Source organism: Orcinus orca, chromosome 7, assembly GCF_937001465.1.
Source record: "Orcinus orca chromosome 7, mOrcOrc1.1, whole genome shotgun sequence".
NCBI lineage: Eukaryota > Metazoa > Chordata > Mammalia > Artiodactyla > Delphinidae > Orcinus > Orcinus orca.
Genome location: NC_064565.1, coordinates 33110029 through 33126130, shown reverse-complemented (window position 1 = coordinate 33126130; position 16102 = coordinate 33110029). Strand labels below are relative to the sequence as shown.

General features: G+C 37.5%; 2 long non-coding RNA genes across 2 annotated transcripts in view; one reads left to right on the top strand and one right to left on the bottom strand.

Moving 5' to 3' along the window:
• Window positions 1-7639, bottom strand: part of LOC117198619 (uncharacterized) — a 49066-nt gene extending 41427 nt beyond the window's left edge. Inside the window, exon 1 of the long non-coding RNA XR_007478266.1 lies at window positions 7562-7639. This is a non-coding gene — a long non-coding RNA (uncharacterized LOC117198619). The remainder of the gene's footprint in view (window positions 1-7561) is intronic.
• On the top strand, window positions 1164-10752 carry LOC125964942 (uncharacterized). Its single transcript, XR_007478269.1, has 4 exons — window positions 1164-3727; window positions 7080-7102; window positions 8817-8934; window positions 10682-10752. It is a non-coding gene; the product is annotated as an uncharacterized LOC125964942 (long non-coding RNA).
• Window positions 10753-16102: the final 5350 nt, after the last annotated feature.

Below are 16102 nucleotides of genomic sequence, written 5' to 3'. Positions count from 1 at the left end.
AGAAAAGAAAAAATGTAAGGCAGAAGAAATATAAATTCCTTCTATTAAAAAGGCTTTATGTGTTATTGATAATGAACATATTTGTTTCCCACAGCATGACCGACATATAAAAATAAGCTAAAAGATAATGAATTGTAAAGAAAAATAAGGAATTTGTTTCTACTTATGCTGACCATAGCCTTTATTGGGTGGAGAGTGACATTTATGCTTAAGATCCAAACATATTTAACACAAGCTATCAGAAGATACACATGCTCAGGAAATAAGTTTTGAAGAACTAAATTTCTGAAATTACCACTATCAAATGCCATAACATTCAGAGTTTAGACCTAGAAACAGGAATCACTCTTGGGATTCAAGCATAATTCTTATGCCAAAGAGGCACACCTTGGGGTGGCATATTCTGTTACCAGTTGGTAGCAAAGAGATTTCTACAAGCGACTTCAAAATATTACAAAGTCTAATATGGTACTTTTCAAAGGGTGGATGATAGATTCATAAACTAACATGCTTTCTGAGCCATCTTCCAGTCTTACTAAGTCCAGCTACCTTAGCAGGAACTAGAAATCTGCATTTTTATTAAGCTCCATGGGTGATACTCATGCACAACATAATTTAAGGGCTATAAGTCTGACAGAACCACATAAGTATAAAAATAAGGGTGCACATATTTACCAAAATAGTAATTGTTTGTTTTAAATTGAATTATAGTAATTTTGTGTACTAACCTCAAATCATTTTATTTTTAACTGTCTTTTTATTGAGCAAATATGGCCAAATTTTCTAAGTGCTAAGGATATAGAAACTAGTAAAAGAGAGCTCCTTTGATCGAATAGCTTATAGAGTTGTGTGGATAAACAGACAAGTAAATTGACAATTGTAAACTGTGTCATCAGGACTTTAGCAGAAATAGTCCTCAGGTGATATGGGAATTTAGAGGATGGACTCATAACCACCTCTGTTTAGCAGTTCAGTGGGCCTTTGAATGATAATATAAAACTAATAAAATAAATTTCAAGATTACAGCTTTTTTAGTAAACCGAACAATCTGTCACTAACAGGAAAATGTAATTAAAAGAAGTGAAAAGAATTCTTAGTGTTAAAACATGTTTTGATGTTTAATTGTCTATGTGATGATTGGAAGAGCTTATCAAGATCTAATAGTCAGGGCTTCCCCAGTGGCGCAGTGGTTGAGAGTCCGCCTGCCAATGCAGGGGACGTGGGTTCGTGGGTTCGTGCCCCCGTCCGAGAAGATCCCACATGCTGCAGAGCAGCTGGGCCTGTGAGCCATGGCTGCTGAGCCTGCGCGTCCGGAGCCTGTGCTCCACAGCAGGAGAGGCCACGACAGTGAGAGGCCCGCATACCGCAAAAAAAAAAAAAAAAAAAAAAAAATCTAATAGTCAATAATTCCATGACTTTACATTTGTTCTTGTAGAAGCACATAATCATTATGTCTCACAGGTAATTGATTTAATGTTTGGTAGATTGGTTAGTTGGTTGGCTGGTTTACAGTTAAGTGATCAGGGGGCACTGGTGACTCAACTAAATCTACCTTATTAAAGCACGTAAAAGAGATACGATAGGAACAAATGAAGAGATCTTAAAACATTACCAACCTAATTTTATTTTGGTGGGTGAGAGACCATGTATCTTTTTAACCACCTCTTTTGGGATGTCTTACTTGTAGGTCTGGAGTGTGGAGTGGTTGCCTGACCTGTTCTGACCCCTGGCATTCTGTGAGTCCTAGGTGCAACTGGGCTGAGCAGTTTCAGCTTCATAAACAAAGGAAATGACTAACCATTTACTGTTTCCTCTAACTGCTGGGAGCCTCTGCTGGGCTCTGGCATTCCTGCTAGTTTTGAAGCGATAACACTAGAGTATTCTCCTGACAGATCCCTGAAAGTCTCTAATTTTAGAACTAGAAAGGGCAGTAAAGATCATTAACCTCTCCCCTCTTATTACAGATAGGGAAACTGAGGTGCTTAAGATGAAGTGACCTTGCACAAACTTCAAGAGTTGGTTACTTGCAGCACCTGAACTAACACTAAAGTACCCACCCAGAGTCTTTGACTAGCCTTCCCTTCAGCCATGAGGCCTCATTGTAAGCACTGTATTTTCCAGCTGTTTCTAGGACAGTCTGGTTTATAGAGACTAACTTCCAACTGATGATCCCTCCTCCCCTGGCCCCAGAACTCTCAGTCTGATCAAACCAAGCATTGTTGTTAGGTCTTACAGCAACTAAAGAAAAGAAAGATTCTGGTAATTAAAGAAGATACCCAGAGGCCAGAGATATCTCTTTCTCCTGAAACACCTGGGATACGTTACCTTAGAGACAACTGAGGTTATATATTATATAACTAACAAACTGGTTATATAATACCAAATGTGTGTGTGCATAAACTGGTTTTATGCAAAGTATCTAAAACAATTTTTTAAAGAGGAAATGATAGATTATAGTTTGTGGTTCATGAAAATTATGACCTGTGGACCCAGAGCATTGCTATATTCTGTAAAGCCTGTTTCAAGGCTGTACCTGAGGGATCTGGACCTAGTTCATGGTTTAAAACAGCTTGTTACTTCCGTTAGGGAGCATTTAAGAAATTTAAGGGGACATTTTTTTGTTGCTATAGTAATTAGAGGGATTTTAGTGGGAGGGACGAGGGATGCTCTAAGATCTGTTTTTTAGGAAACAGTCTCTCACAATGAAAACTCATTCTGTGTATTACACAGCTCTTCTTTATGGAGCTGAACTTTAAGTTGATTAAAAATGTGTTTATAATCTCTGCATCTAGAACACAGACACTGAATTTTCCTTTTCACAGCTTTGCGATAGACTGAATTTTCTAGGACTAAAACTACAGTGCAATCAAGGGAAGACTTTTGTTTTGTCCAGAAAATGTTGAAGTGTTTATCATAATTTTAGAAAATTTAGCTACTTATGGCAAGCCTGCTTATATTATATGAGTGATCAGTACACAATACTTGTATCAGTTGAATAAACATGTGGATATTCCTTATAGCTTGATATATGGAGATTAATTCTGTAACTTCCATCACCCAAGAGAAAGTTTCCCAAAAGAAAAATTAACTTTAACTGAAACATATATAATGTCTGGAGCATTAAGGTGAATGATAAGATTATGTGTTTCAAGCTAATAAGAATTTATGTCCAGGAAATAGAAATGATATACCATAAGAAAGATTACGTATAAAAAGATAATATTTTAACGTCTCCTTGTTCTCCAAAAATACCACTGACCTACTAGTAAAGATGCAAGGCTCTTATCATGTCCTCAGTAGCTATTTTTTCTCTGCCTTCAACATATCACATATCCTTTATTTTTTTTTTTAATATTTATTTATTTATTTTGTCTGTGCTGGGTGTTAGTTGCGGCCTGCAGGATCTTTTGTTGTTTTTTTTTTAGTTGCAGCATGCCGACTTCTTAGTTGTGGCATGCAGACTTTCTTGGTTCACATATCCATTATTTGATAAGTAGTATTAGCCTATCAATTATAAGTGGTTAATGTGATGTAAAATGTTCTTATTTCTCAGGAACACCATTTGTATTTTTTTATCCATGGTCTGACTTTGTGGAGTAAGGAGAAACATATTGTCATTCACATAAGTTTCCTGTCAGAATGACACTAATCGTTGATAGTTCTTACAGAAATAAAATTTTATAGGCAATCATTGTCAGCCTATTCAGTCACAGAGAGGTGGATTCAGGTAAATTTTTTTTTTTTTTGGTCTAAGATTTCAAAATGGTAGGAGTAGATATCCAAATTATAATAATGCTTACTACCCTGGGGATTTTTAAAGAAGTATGATGTGAAAAATGGTACCAAAGTCTGACTAGTTTGGCTAGTCTAGTTTTGGCTTATGGTAACACTTACGACACATGAAAATTTAGTCCTTCAATTCTGTGTCACTAATTAACTCACATGTATGTTCTTCCCAACTATGACATTGGTAATTATATATAGATAGGTCCATCTGAAGGTTTGTTTAGAAAAAGAGCTGTCTAGAAAAACATCAATCTTAAAACATCTAAAATTTTCCATAGAACAACTTTGCTTTCTGATACAGTTCCCTTTTTGCAAATTTGCCTAAACTTTGATAAATTTATAACTCATATACATTCTTTCTTACTCAGGAAAAAGAATGATATTAATTTAGCAGTGACATTTTCTCTAGTTATCACTTGAGTAATCAAGCATCACCTCACTATTATTAAGCACTTTCCTTTGTGTCTGTAATTTATAGTGATAACAAGCCTTTCTATGACTAACACAACCTGGCATGCCCTAACACATTGTTTTCTTCACCCTAGCACACCATGTTAGCTGGAGGTCATTATTTCTATCTCCTTTATCAATTACAGACCTATCATAGGATGATCTGACCCCGTTCCCCTTGTGACCTAGGACAACATTATCTCAGTCATCTTTTTCTGGATTCCAAAATGCACACTTTATTTCAATGTCTTTCATACAATCTGGATAATACATTATGCTAGTTACAGCCACGGAAGGTTAATCTGACAATTTAGTCATGGTGTACTTGGCCTTACCTGCAATATGATTGATTGAATGTTTGAGTTGATTCAATCAGACATTGAAATTGTGAAAAGGATACGACTACTCACTTTGCATAAAATTGCACTGTTTTTAAGCCTTTAAAATTGACACACCTTGAAAAGTGCCCTTATGTTATAGATTTTCTTTTGTACCAGTGCCAATGGTAACTTTGTATGCTTAATTCTGAGGAATAAATTAGAGTAGGTGGAAAAGGATAGCATGCATTTGGCAATCATGTTGAGTGATTTTTCAGTTCATTAAGCCTCAAAATTTAAGCTGTTCTAAATAAGACAGATACGTTCCCTTTCTTCCAATATATAAAGCATGATTATTTCAAATTACTTACTTGGCTATTTCATATATATTTTAAGATTATGAAAGGTGAATGAACTAACATTGAATTTAATTGTTAGCTGTAATATTCCATCACTGTTGTGGTATAGGAGTGTGTATGTATGTTGTATGTGTGTTTTGGATGTAGGTATGTATGTGTGTATGTGCCCACATACAGGGAAAATATTTCTTGCCCATAACCTCTTAAAATATAACTAATTAGGAAAATACTGTTCATGGAGTTGCTTTTCTGATGTGTAAATTCTATTAAAAACCCTCTGAAAAATAATATTTCTTCAATAAAATAATTTTCACCTATAAAGGATTAACATTATATATATAAATCCATTGCAGGGCAAGTTTTAATGCAAATACTTGTGATATACTCTAAGTGATCAAAATAGTATTTTCATTTTAAAATGCACTGTATATATATATACAGTGACTCTATCTTTTCCTTCTCAATAGCTCAGTATTTGAGACCACCATAACCAGGTCAATTTCATTAAGTTAAAAAAAAATTTAATCTAGTTTTTGCTGTTCCTTTGCCTGAAAATACTCTTCCTCAGATAACAACACGGCTTGATCCCTGGTCTCTTTCAGTTTTTTTGCTCAGGGAAGCCTTTATATCAACTCTATTTAGATAACAACCTTTCACTCCTTAACCTTCTCTGTTTCATTTTTCTCTACATCAGATACTGATATCTATTTCAAGTCTAATCAGAAAGAATTACCCCAGTTAATTACCCCAGTTACTTCTTTGTGTATGTGTGTGTGTGTGTGTGTGTGTGTGTGTGTGTGTGTGTTTTAAAATCATTTCCTTACTTCTTTAAGGCATGTTTTAGAGTTTTTGACCAATTTTCAGATTTGGAGATATATCTTAAGCCTCTATACACATCTGTGTGAGATGTCTGAGAGGAATAAAATAGCAAATAAATGAACACTGAAGCTTATTTTATGTTTTGTGTGAAAAGTCAAGGAAAATGGTGAGCAAATGAATGTCTGTCCATTGATCTTGGTACTTGAAAATAAAAGTCACAATGCACTTAATTCTTCTGTTGGCTAAGGGACCTCTGTATCCAGAGTACAAATATTTGAAACACAAAGCCTGCTATATGTTCTTTTTATTGACCAATTTTCAATTTGCAAACATATAGAAGCTCTGGGAGGGGGTCAAAAACTATGTCTTTATGAAAAACAAATCAGATCAGACTAATCTAATTCCCTCTGTGACAGAGTGACAGACCCTGTGGTTAAGAGGAAAGCAATAGATATAAGATCTTTATTTCAGTCAGGCTTTTAATTCAGTCTTGTGAGATATTAATTAGGGAGCAGGAAAGCAGAGTTGAGATCCTACTATTAGAGCATGGGTGTGCAACTGTTTGGAAGGTCACACTGAAAGAGTAGTTATTAATCGCTCCATGCTGCCCCAAAGGATGGAAGTAGATATTGAGTGATGCTTTAGTATCTGTCCTGGGTCCATTACTGTATCTCTGTCAGTGACTGGGATGATTAAGTGGAGCTCTTATTTGTTAAGTTCATGGATAACATCAAGTAGGGAGGGGTAACTGTCCTTAGAATAAACTTGAAAATTTAAATGACCTTCTTAAGATGGGGAAGTGGCTTGTGAAAGCACAAGAAAGGAAAATTATGCCCTAGGAATAAATAGAAGGAAGGCACTCATACAAAAAATTCTCTGCAAACTAAATATGAGACATGTAGGACTATTTTTAGGTAGCTGCAGTGGGAGAGCACAATAAAAGTTGCCCACAAACAGGGTACTTTAAAAATATCTAGTCCTCCCAAATTACTGTACTGAAAATAAGAATGTGAAAATCCTATTTTTGTGTAGAATTTGACACTCTCCATTTCTGTCATTTTAACTACTGACCCACTCACCCTATTTTACAAACCCGTTTTCATTTGATATCCTAGGCTAACCACACACCTGGATTCATTATGCTTCACTAGGAGGCATAGAGAAGACTTTGTGGAAGATAAAGACTTCACCCCTTATTGATATCCCTGGTCTACTTGTTTGCTAAATGGAGTGCATATTTCTTTTCCTTGACCCTATTTTCCCAAACTGTTTATCTTTGTTTCTCTTATATTGCCCTCCCAATTTTTTGCCTGAATGTTGTAATCATTGATTTTCTTTGCCATTCTAGGTCCCATGGTTCGTAATCAGTAGGTGAGTTGCTTCACCTTGATTTATGGGGTATGAGTACTCTGGCTATTTACTAAATTTGACCACAGCGTTGCTCGCATTCGCATTTAGTAGCACTGTTCTTCCAGACTCCTGGATGTCTGTATGTTTTGACTTCTAACCTCATCTCAGGCAATTACTTGTCAGTTTTGACAGCTTGCCAAGACTTGACCCGGCACCTAGCCTTGATTTCTGGTGTTTATTTGTTTTCCATCTTCAAATTGATCTCCTGGCTGCAGCCCTCTGACATCCTATGGGCCACCACCTTGAGCCTACATATACATGGCTGGCTGCTAGCCCCATGACTGCCCCCTTTGTGAACATTTTAAATGATATTTATTGGGGTTATTTTATTTTATTTTTATTCCAAAAGTATTGCAACACAAAAGCAGAGTAAAATCGAAACTTTACAAAAGCATTTCAGATATAATGAAAATTTCTTACCTTCGCGCTGCCCATCCTGTTGCACTAAGATGTTTTCTGATAACAGTTTGTTATCTAATCTTCCAGGTACATATAGCTATAAAATTTTATAAATGATAAGTTTAACAAAATGATATTATAATGTCCTACAACTTGCTTTTTTCATTTTATATTTAACCATTTCCCTTTTAATGAATAATAGAATATTTCTAAGTTTCTCCTATTATAAAATACTATATATCCATATCCTCATAAATTTATCTCAGGCATATATATATATATATATATATATATATATATATATATATATATATTTCTAGAATAAATTTATTGAAATTTAATCGATTTGAATTGAAAGAAATCATGAAGATATCCTGATTACAAAGTTGTTTGATTGCATTGTCTGTCCTAAAATGCCCAGGCTTTAGGTTAAGAGCTAAAAAGTAAAATGTGAAGTGTTCAAGTTTTCAAATTTTTTAAATTAAACCAACTATTTAAAAAAGTTAAATATAAGAATATTTCACAGTAATAGTAATACATCTATAATTTATATTTGGAAAAAGTAATCAACAATGTCTGAAACCTTTCTAAAACTGAATTATTGTTATGATTAACTTTTTAAGCCAAGGAGAATAATTTTTCACACTAATGTTATTTTAAGAGAAAATTTACTCCAAAATAATCCAACTTTTAATTTTTTTTCAAATATGGTGTACATTTAAATTCAGTATTTTGGGTTACCCTCAAAAAATTTTTATATAGCCTGCCTCAACTAAAGATACATGCTTCTAACCATAGAAAACAACTTTTAAAACATTTCAAAATAAATTATGAACAAAAAAGCTTTAGAGCATAAATATAATTTCTTTTCATTATCGGAGAGCAAATGTTTAGCAATGCCCTTGAGGTCCTGGTATTATCTATTAGAATGTGACATTTCAGATCACAGACCTAAAATTTCCACTTTGACCTACTTCTATTTTGAAATTCAGTTTCCAAAGTACCAGAAGTTTTCCTTCAAGGCTAAAATGTTAGGAACAACTTTTCTGTGAAAGTAGTGCTTCTGTTATAAAGCTTTGGATTTTCTGGTTAAATAGAGTTGTTTACCTGAAGTAAACATGATATGTCTGCAAGCCTGGAATGGGCTTAGAATCTTATTAGGTTTCTCCCAAAAGAACCATTTTGAATAAGGTGGCTGCTGTAATCAATATTTTGGGGAGGGGTTAGGAATAAAAGGTAAAATGTACTGAAGAATTTTACTTGTACTTCACAACAGTGACAGAAAGAAGAGTGAAATTGATTAGAGATTAAAAACACTGATATTCCAGCAGTCAGAAGAGGAACTGAAAAGAAACAGACAATCATAGGGAAAGGAACAAAAAACATGTTCAAAGGTATAAAATTACTATTCAGCATTATAGAGCTCTCCATGTTTGTGAAGATATATGTGAACATTGTACTTCATTATTCTTCAGTGACATGATAAGATAAAACCTCAAGACCAGTCCTATTATATAGACAGAAAAACAAAAGGAGCAAATACAGATGGCTTCCTTTGAATACCAGTGAGCTACTTAGTAGGTGAACAGATACAAAACAAGAACACTTAGAGGATTAAAATAGTTTAGGATCAATTTATTCTTATATCCTGCTGGATTTTGAATTTTCATTATTTAATTTGAAAACTTCTTTGTGGGTACAAATTAGAGCATATGTTCCAATTAGGGTCTATGGTACCTACTTTAGTTATTTGTTATCAGGAGGATAACACACTGTACAGTGCATCCAAGAGACAGGTAAATATCCCCAGAAAGCAGTCTTCTCTTTACTGCTAATAGTACAATGTATAAAAAACCTGGGATACATTTTTTTAGGTAGAAGTTACAATATTACCGTGGCTAAGGAAGTAAACTTCATCAAGAAATATAACTGGAGTCAATAGATTCAAGAGTCTTTGCTTCTAGGAAGATTTTCTTGGTCCTCTCCAATTCCCCTGTCTAGTAGCAATCTTTTTTTCCTAAACCCCTAGTGTTTACTATAAATCAATATTTCTGGGTACATGTAACACATTATTGCACTGATTTTTTTACATATCTAACTCCTTGCATCCAGGGCAGGCATCATATTTGACTATCCATGGTACATATCACAGCACTGAACATCTCATAAGCACTAAATAAATACTGCTGGTTATTTGCTGAACCTTAAAAATCTTCAGAATTAACTCAAATCTATCTGTCATTATAATTATTGTCATTAAATTGTGTATCCACAAATGCAACTATTAAATGCCCATTATGTCTAAAGCTTTTAGGGTATGTGGAGGAATATTAACTGTCATACAAAGCAAGTGAAACAGCTTTTATTTCTTCCCAGTCATTTATATTTGGAATCATAAAATTAACAATGTAGACATATATAAGCATATGATGTATACATCTATGCACATATTTTATATATATATGTGCATACATACATATATACACAGATATCTATTATAGGACATGAAATATGCATATAAAATGCAGAAGCCTGTACAACGTACTATGCAAAGTTTGGCCCATGGACTGGCTGCCAGTTCTCAAACTGTTAGTTACGGGTCTGAAGTGAGATAAAGTACTTGAGCCGAAAAATAAATCAGATATAGAATGAAGCACAATATTTAGTTGAGCTGACTTTTTTTTTTAATAGAAAGACATTCCTGATGAAGAAAGCAGTGACTTGATTTACATACTGGCACAAGTTACTGATCTTGTTGGGGACCGGCATTTTAAGTAGCACTGAAATATAATATTAATGCGTTTAATGTTCAAGCCAAAGGATCTATACTCTGAGAGAACTTTTTCACACCTTAACAATGTTGACTGTACAGCTAATTGCAAGGGAAGATGATTCACTGCACTTGCAATACCCTATGAGTACATCCACCATGAGAGACTACCCCAACTTTGTGATAACATAAAAGTACTAAAATAAGTATTATATGATCAATGATAGAAAAATATTAAAAACCTCAAAATAAATTGAGGTTTTTATATGTGCCCATAAACAGAATGATGAGTTCAACCTCTTAATAATCAGATAAATGTGAATAAAAGCTATAATAGATGCCATTTTTTTACCTATTGAATTTTCTTCCAGTTTAGAAATTGGATACTATCAAGTGCTGATGAAGATGCGGAACACTAATTATTCTCCCTCATTTTCCCAAGTAGGTTGTAAAATTCTTGAAAGCAGGAAATATGTTTTAAACACATATTTTATACTTCATTGTCTTTAATCCCTCTCAGGATCCAGCCCATTGCTTTTTATATAGTATGTGTATTAAATTCATATTTGTAAATGAGATTGAAGAATAAAGATTCATTATCAGAAACACAGTAGTGGAGGAAGTTGGTTGAGAGCAAAAGAAGATTTTTACTATCTTTGTGTCCAAAGGTATATATTGCTTGGCTACTCTGAGAATGAGGACCAGTGGTCTATTCACAGATTCAGTTTATTCCTAGAATAGAAAAAACTGAGAATGAAAATATTCTTGTATGTGCCATGGGTGGACAGAAGGGCAGGGCAGAGAGTCAGATCACAGAACTAAAGAGATCACAGAACTTCTAGCTTCCTGTTGCCTCCTTTCAGGCAAAAGGAGGTTAGAAGTAAAATGGAGGATCATTTTATCAATGAGAAATCTAAGGCCCAGGGAAGTAAGTGTGAGGTTGCCTGGCTAGTTATTACCAAACTCCTTGTGTCTAACCACTTTACAGAGCAAAGGGGATATTTTTAAAGATAAATAAGAAAAGTAGAGTTTATTAATATATGGGCATAATTAAGATGTTAGCCTTAGAAACGTAAGGGAAAACATGTAGCTTAAATGGGGTGTTTACGTGATGAGAAACAAAAACCTAGATATTTAAAAATTCTAAGTAAATGACACTGCTGAAAACAGTTGAATCACACCTTTCCTCCACAAGTAGGAGCTAGTTTCATTCTAGAATAGCCAGCCATGCTGGGCAGTATGCCCATTGTGTCACTGATACAGCCTGGTGATAAATTGGTAACTAAGTGCAGTTACTAGTGATACATCCCCACTGACATCATGATTCTGAAATACTCCTTGCTATCACTTTCACTCTTTGAATGGTTGTATTCTGCTGAGTGGCCAAAATGAGATTAAATTGGTGGCAAAGGGCTATCGTGACTTTTCCACAAACATTCTCAGTTGTCAAAGTCAAATGGAGTCAACTGACAGTCATAGTCTATTCTACTATTACACATTCTTTTGTATTGCTTGGTAACAATGAAGATCGGGTCAGTTGGGAAGCTCTTTTAGATCATGTCTTTAAGAGAAGCTTGACTCGGAAGGCGGAAGATGGCGGAAGAGTAAGACGCGGAGATCACCTTCCTCCCCACAGACACACCAGAAATACATCTACACGTGGAACAACTCTACAGAACACCTACTGAAGGCTGGCAGAAGACCTCAGACCTCCCAAAAGGCAAGAAACCCCCCACGTACCTGGGTAGGGCAAAAGAAAAAACAGAGACAAAAGAATAGGGACGGCACCTGCACCAGTGGGAGGGAGCTGTGAAGGAGGAAAAGTTTCCACACACTAGGAAGCCCCTTCGCGGGCGGAGACTGCGGGAGGCGGAGGGGGGAGCTTCGAAGCTGCGGAGGAGTGCACAGCAACGGGTGCGGAGGGCAAAGCGGGGAGATTCCCGCACAGAGGATCGGTGCCGACCGGCACTCACCAGCCTGAGAGGCTTGTCTGCTCACCCGCCGGGGCGGGCGGGGCTGCGAGCTGAGGCCGGAGCGCAGGGAGAGGACTGGGGTTGGCGGCTTGAACATAGCCTGAAGGAGTTAGTGCACCACAGCTAGCCGGGAGGGAGTCCGGGGAAAAGCCTGCACCTGCCGAAGAGGCAGGAGACTTTTCCTTCCCTCTTTGTTTCCTGGGGCATGAGGAGAGGGGATTAAGAACGCTGCTTAAAGGAACTCCAGAGACGGGCGCGAGCCGCGGCTAAAAGCGCGAACCCCAGAGACGGGCGCGAGCCGCGGTTGAAAGCGCGGACCCCAGAGACGGGCGCGAGCCGCGGCTGAAAGCGCGGAATCCAGAGACGGGCGCGAGCCGCGGCTGAAAGCGCGGAATCCAGAGACGGGCGCGAGCCGCGGCTGAAAGCGCGGAATCCAGAGACGGGCGCAAGCCGCGGCTAAAAGCGCGGACCCCAGAGGCGGGCGGGAGACGTTAAGGCTGCTGCTGCCGCCACCGAGGGGCCTGTGTGCGAGCACAGGTCACTCTCCACACCCCTCTTCCGCGGAGCCTGTGCAGCCCGCCACTGCCAGGTTCCCGGGATCCAGGGACAACTTCCCCGGGAGAGCGCACAGCGCGCCTCAGGCTGGTGCAAAGTCACGCCGGCCTTTGCCACCGCAGGCCCGCCCCGCACTCTGTGCCCCTCCGTCCCCGCCGGCCTGAGTGCGCCAGAGCCCCCAATCAGCGGCTCTTTTAACCCCATCCTGTCTGAGCAAAAAACAGACGCCCTCCAGCGATCTACACGCAGTGGCAGGGCCAAATCCAAAGCTGAGCCCTGGGAGCTGTGAGAACAAAGAAGACAAAGGGAAATCTCTCCCAGCAGCCTCAGAAGCAACGGATTAAAGCTCCACAATCAACTTGATATACCCTGCATCTGTGGAATACCTGAATAGACAACCAATCATCCCAAATTAAGGAAGTGGACTTTAGGAGCAAGATCTATGATTTTTTCCCCTTTCCTCTTTTTGTGAATGTGTATGTGTATGCTTCTATGTGAGATCTTGTCTGTATAGTCTTGCTTCCACCATTTGTCCTAGGGTTCTATCCGTCCATGTTTTCTTTTAATTTTTTTTCTTAATAATTAATTTTAATAACGTTATTATACTTTACCTTCGTTCTTTCTTTCTTTCTTTCTTTCTTTCCGTCATTCCTTCCCTCCTTTAGACAATGAATCACCCCAAATTGAGGAGGTGGTCTCTGACAGCAAGATTTAGGATTTTTCCCCATTTACCTCTTTTAGTGAGGGTGTATGTGTATGTTTCTGTGTAAGATTTTGTCTGTATAGCTTTGCTTCCAATATTTGTCCTAAGGTTCTTTCCGTCCCTTTTTTTTTTTTTTCTAAATAAGAATTTTTTAATTCAATAACTTTATTATACTTTATTTTATTTTTACTGTATCTTCCTTCTTTCTGTCTTTTTTTCTTCTTTCCCTCCTTCCTTCCTTCCTCCTTCCCTCCCTCCCTCCTTTCTTTCCTTCTTACCTTCTTTCCTTCTTTGCTTCTTTCTTTCTTTCTTCCTTCCTTCCTACCCTCCTTTCCTTCTTTCCTTCCTCATACTTCTACTAATTCCCTCTACTTTTTCTCCCTTTTATCCTGAGCCGTGTGGATGAAAAGCTTTTGGTGCTCCAGCCAGGAGGCAGGGCTCTGCCTCTGACGTAGGAGAGCCAACTTCAGGACACTGATCAACAAGACACCTCCCAGCTCCACATAATATCAAACGGCGAAAATGTCCCAGAGACCTCCATCTTAACACCAGCACCCAGCTTCACTCAACGACCAGCAAGCCACAGTGCTGGAAAACCTATGCCAAACAACTAGCAAAACAGGAACACAACCCCACCCATTAGCAGAGAGGCTGCCTAAAATCATAATAAGGCCACAGACACCCCCAAACACACCACCAGACGTGAACCTGCCCACTAGAAAGACAAGATCCAGCCTCATCCACCACAACACAGGCACTAGTCCCCTCCACCAGGAAGTCTACACAACCCACTGAACCAAACTTAGCCACTGGAGACAGACATCAAAAACAGGAGGAACTACGAACCTGCAGCCTGCAAAAAGGAGACCCCAAACACAGTAAGATAAGCAAAATGAGAAGACAGAAAAACACACAGCAGATAAAGGAGCAAGATAAAAATGCACCAGACCTAACAAATGAAGAGGAAATAGGCAGTCTACCTGAAAGAGAATTCAGAATAATGATAGTAAGGTTGATCCGAAATCTTGGAGATAGAATGGACAATAGAATGGACAAAATGCAAGAATCAGTTAACAAGGACCTAGAAGAACTAAAGATGAAACAAGCAACGATGAACAACACAATAAATGAAATTAAAAGTACTCTAGATGGGATCAATAGCAGAATAACTGAGGCAGAAGAACGGATAAGTGACCTGGAAGATAAAATAGTGGAAATGACTACTGCAGAGCAGAATAAAGAAAAAAGAATGAAAAGAACTGAGGACAGTCTCAGAGACCTCTGGGACAACATTAAACGCACCAACATTCGAATTATAGGGGTACCAGAAGAAGAAGAGAAAAAGAAAGGGACTGAGAAAATATTTGAAGAGATTATACTTGAAAACTTCCCTAATATGGGAAAGGAAATAGTTAATCAAGTCCAGGAAGCACAGAGAGTCCCATACAAGATAAATACAAGGAGAAATACGCCAAGACACATATTAATCAAACTGTCAAAAATTAAATACAAAGAAAGCATATTAAAAGCAGCAAGGGAAAAACAACAAATAACACATAAGGGAATCCCCATAAGGTTAACAGCTGATCTCTCAGCAGAAACCCTACAAGCCAGAAGGGAGTGGCAGGACATACTGAAAATGATGAAGGAGAAAAACATGCAGCCAAGACTACTCTACCCAGCAAGGATCTCATTCAGATTTGATGGAGAAATTAAAACCTTTACAGACAAGCAAAAGCTGAGAGAGTTCAGCACCACCAAACCAGCTTTACAACAAATGCTAAAGGATCTTCTCTAGGCAAGAAACACAAGAGAAGGAAAAGACCTATAATAACGAACCCAAAACAATTTAGAAAATGGGAATAGGAACATACATATCGATAATTACCTTAAATGTAAATGAACTAAATGCTCCCACCAAAAGACACAGATTAGCTGAATGGATACAAAAACAAGACCCTTATATATGCTGTCTACAAGAGACCCACTTCAGACCTAGAGACACATACAGACTGAAAGTAAGGGGATGGAAAAAGATATTCCATGCAAATGGAAGCCAAAAGAAAGCTGGAGTAGCAATTCTCATATCAGACAAAATAGACTTTAAAATAAGGACTATTAAAAGAGACAAAGAAGGACACTACATAATGATCAAGGGATCGATCCAAGAAGAAGATATAACAATTGTAAATATTTATGCACCCAACATAGGAGCACCTCAATACATAAGGCAAATACTAACAGCCATAAAAGGGGAAATCGACAGTAACACATTCATAGTAGAGGACTTAAACACTCCACTTTCACCCATGGACAGATCATCCAAAATGAAAATAAATAAGGAAACACAAGCCTTAAATGATACATTAAACAAGATGGACTTAATTGATATTTATAGGACACTCCATCCAAAAACAACAGAATACACATTTTTCTCAAGTGCTCATGGAACATTCTCCAGGATAGATCATATCTTGGGTCACAAATCAAGCCTTGGTAAATTTAAGAAAATTGAAATTGTATCAAGTATCTTTTCTGACCACAATGCCATGAGACTAGAT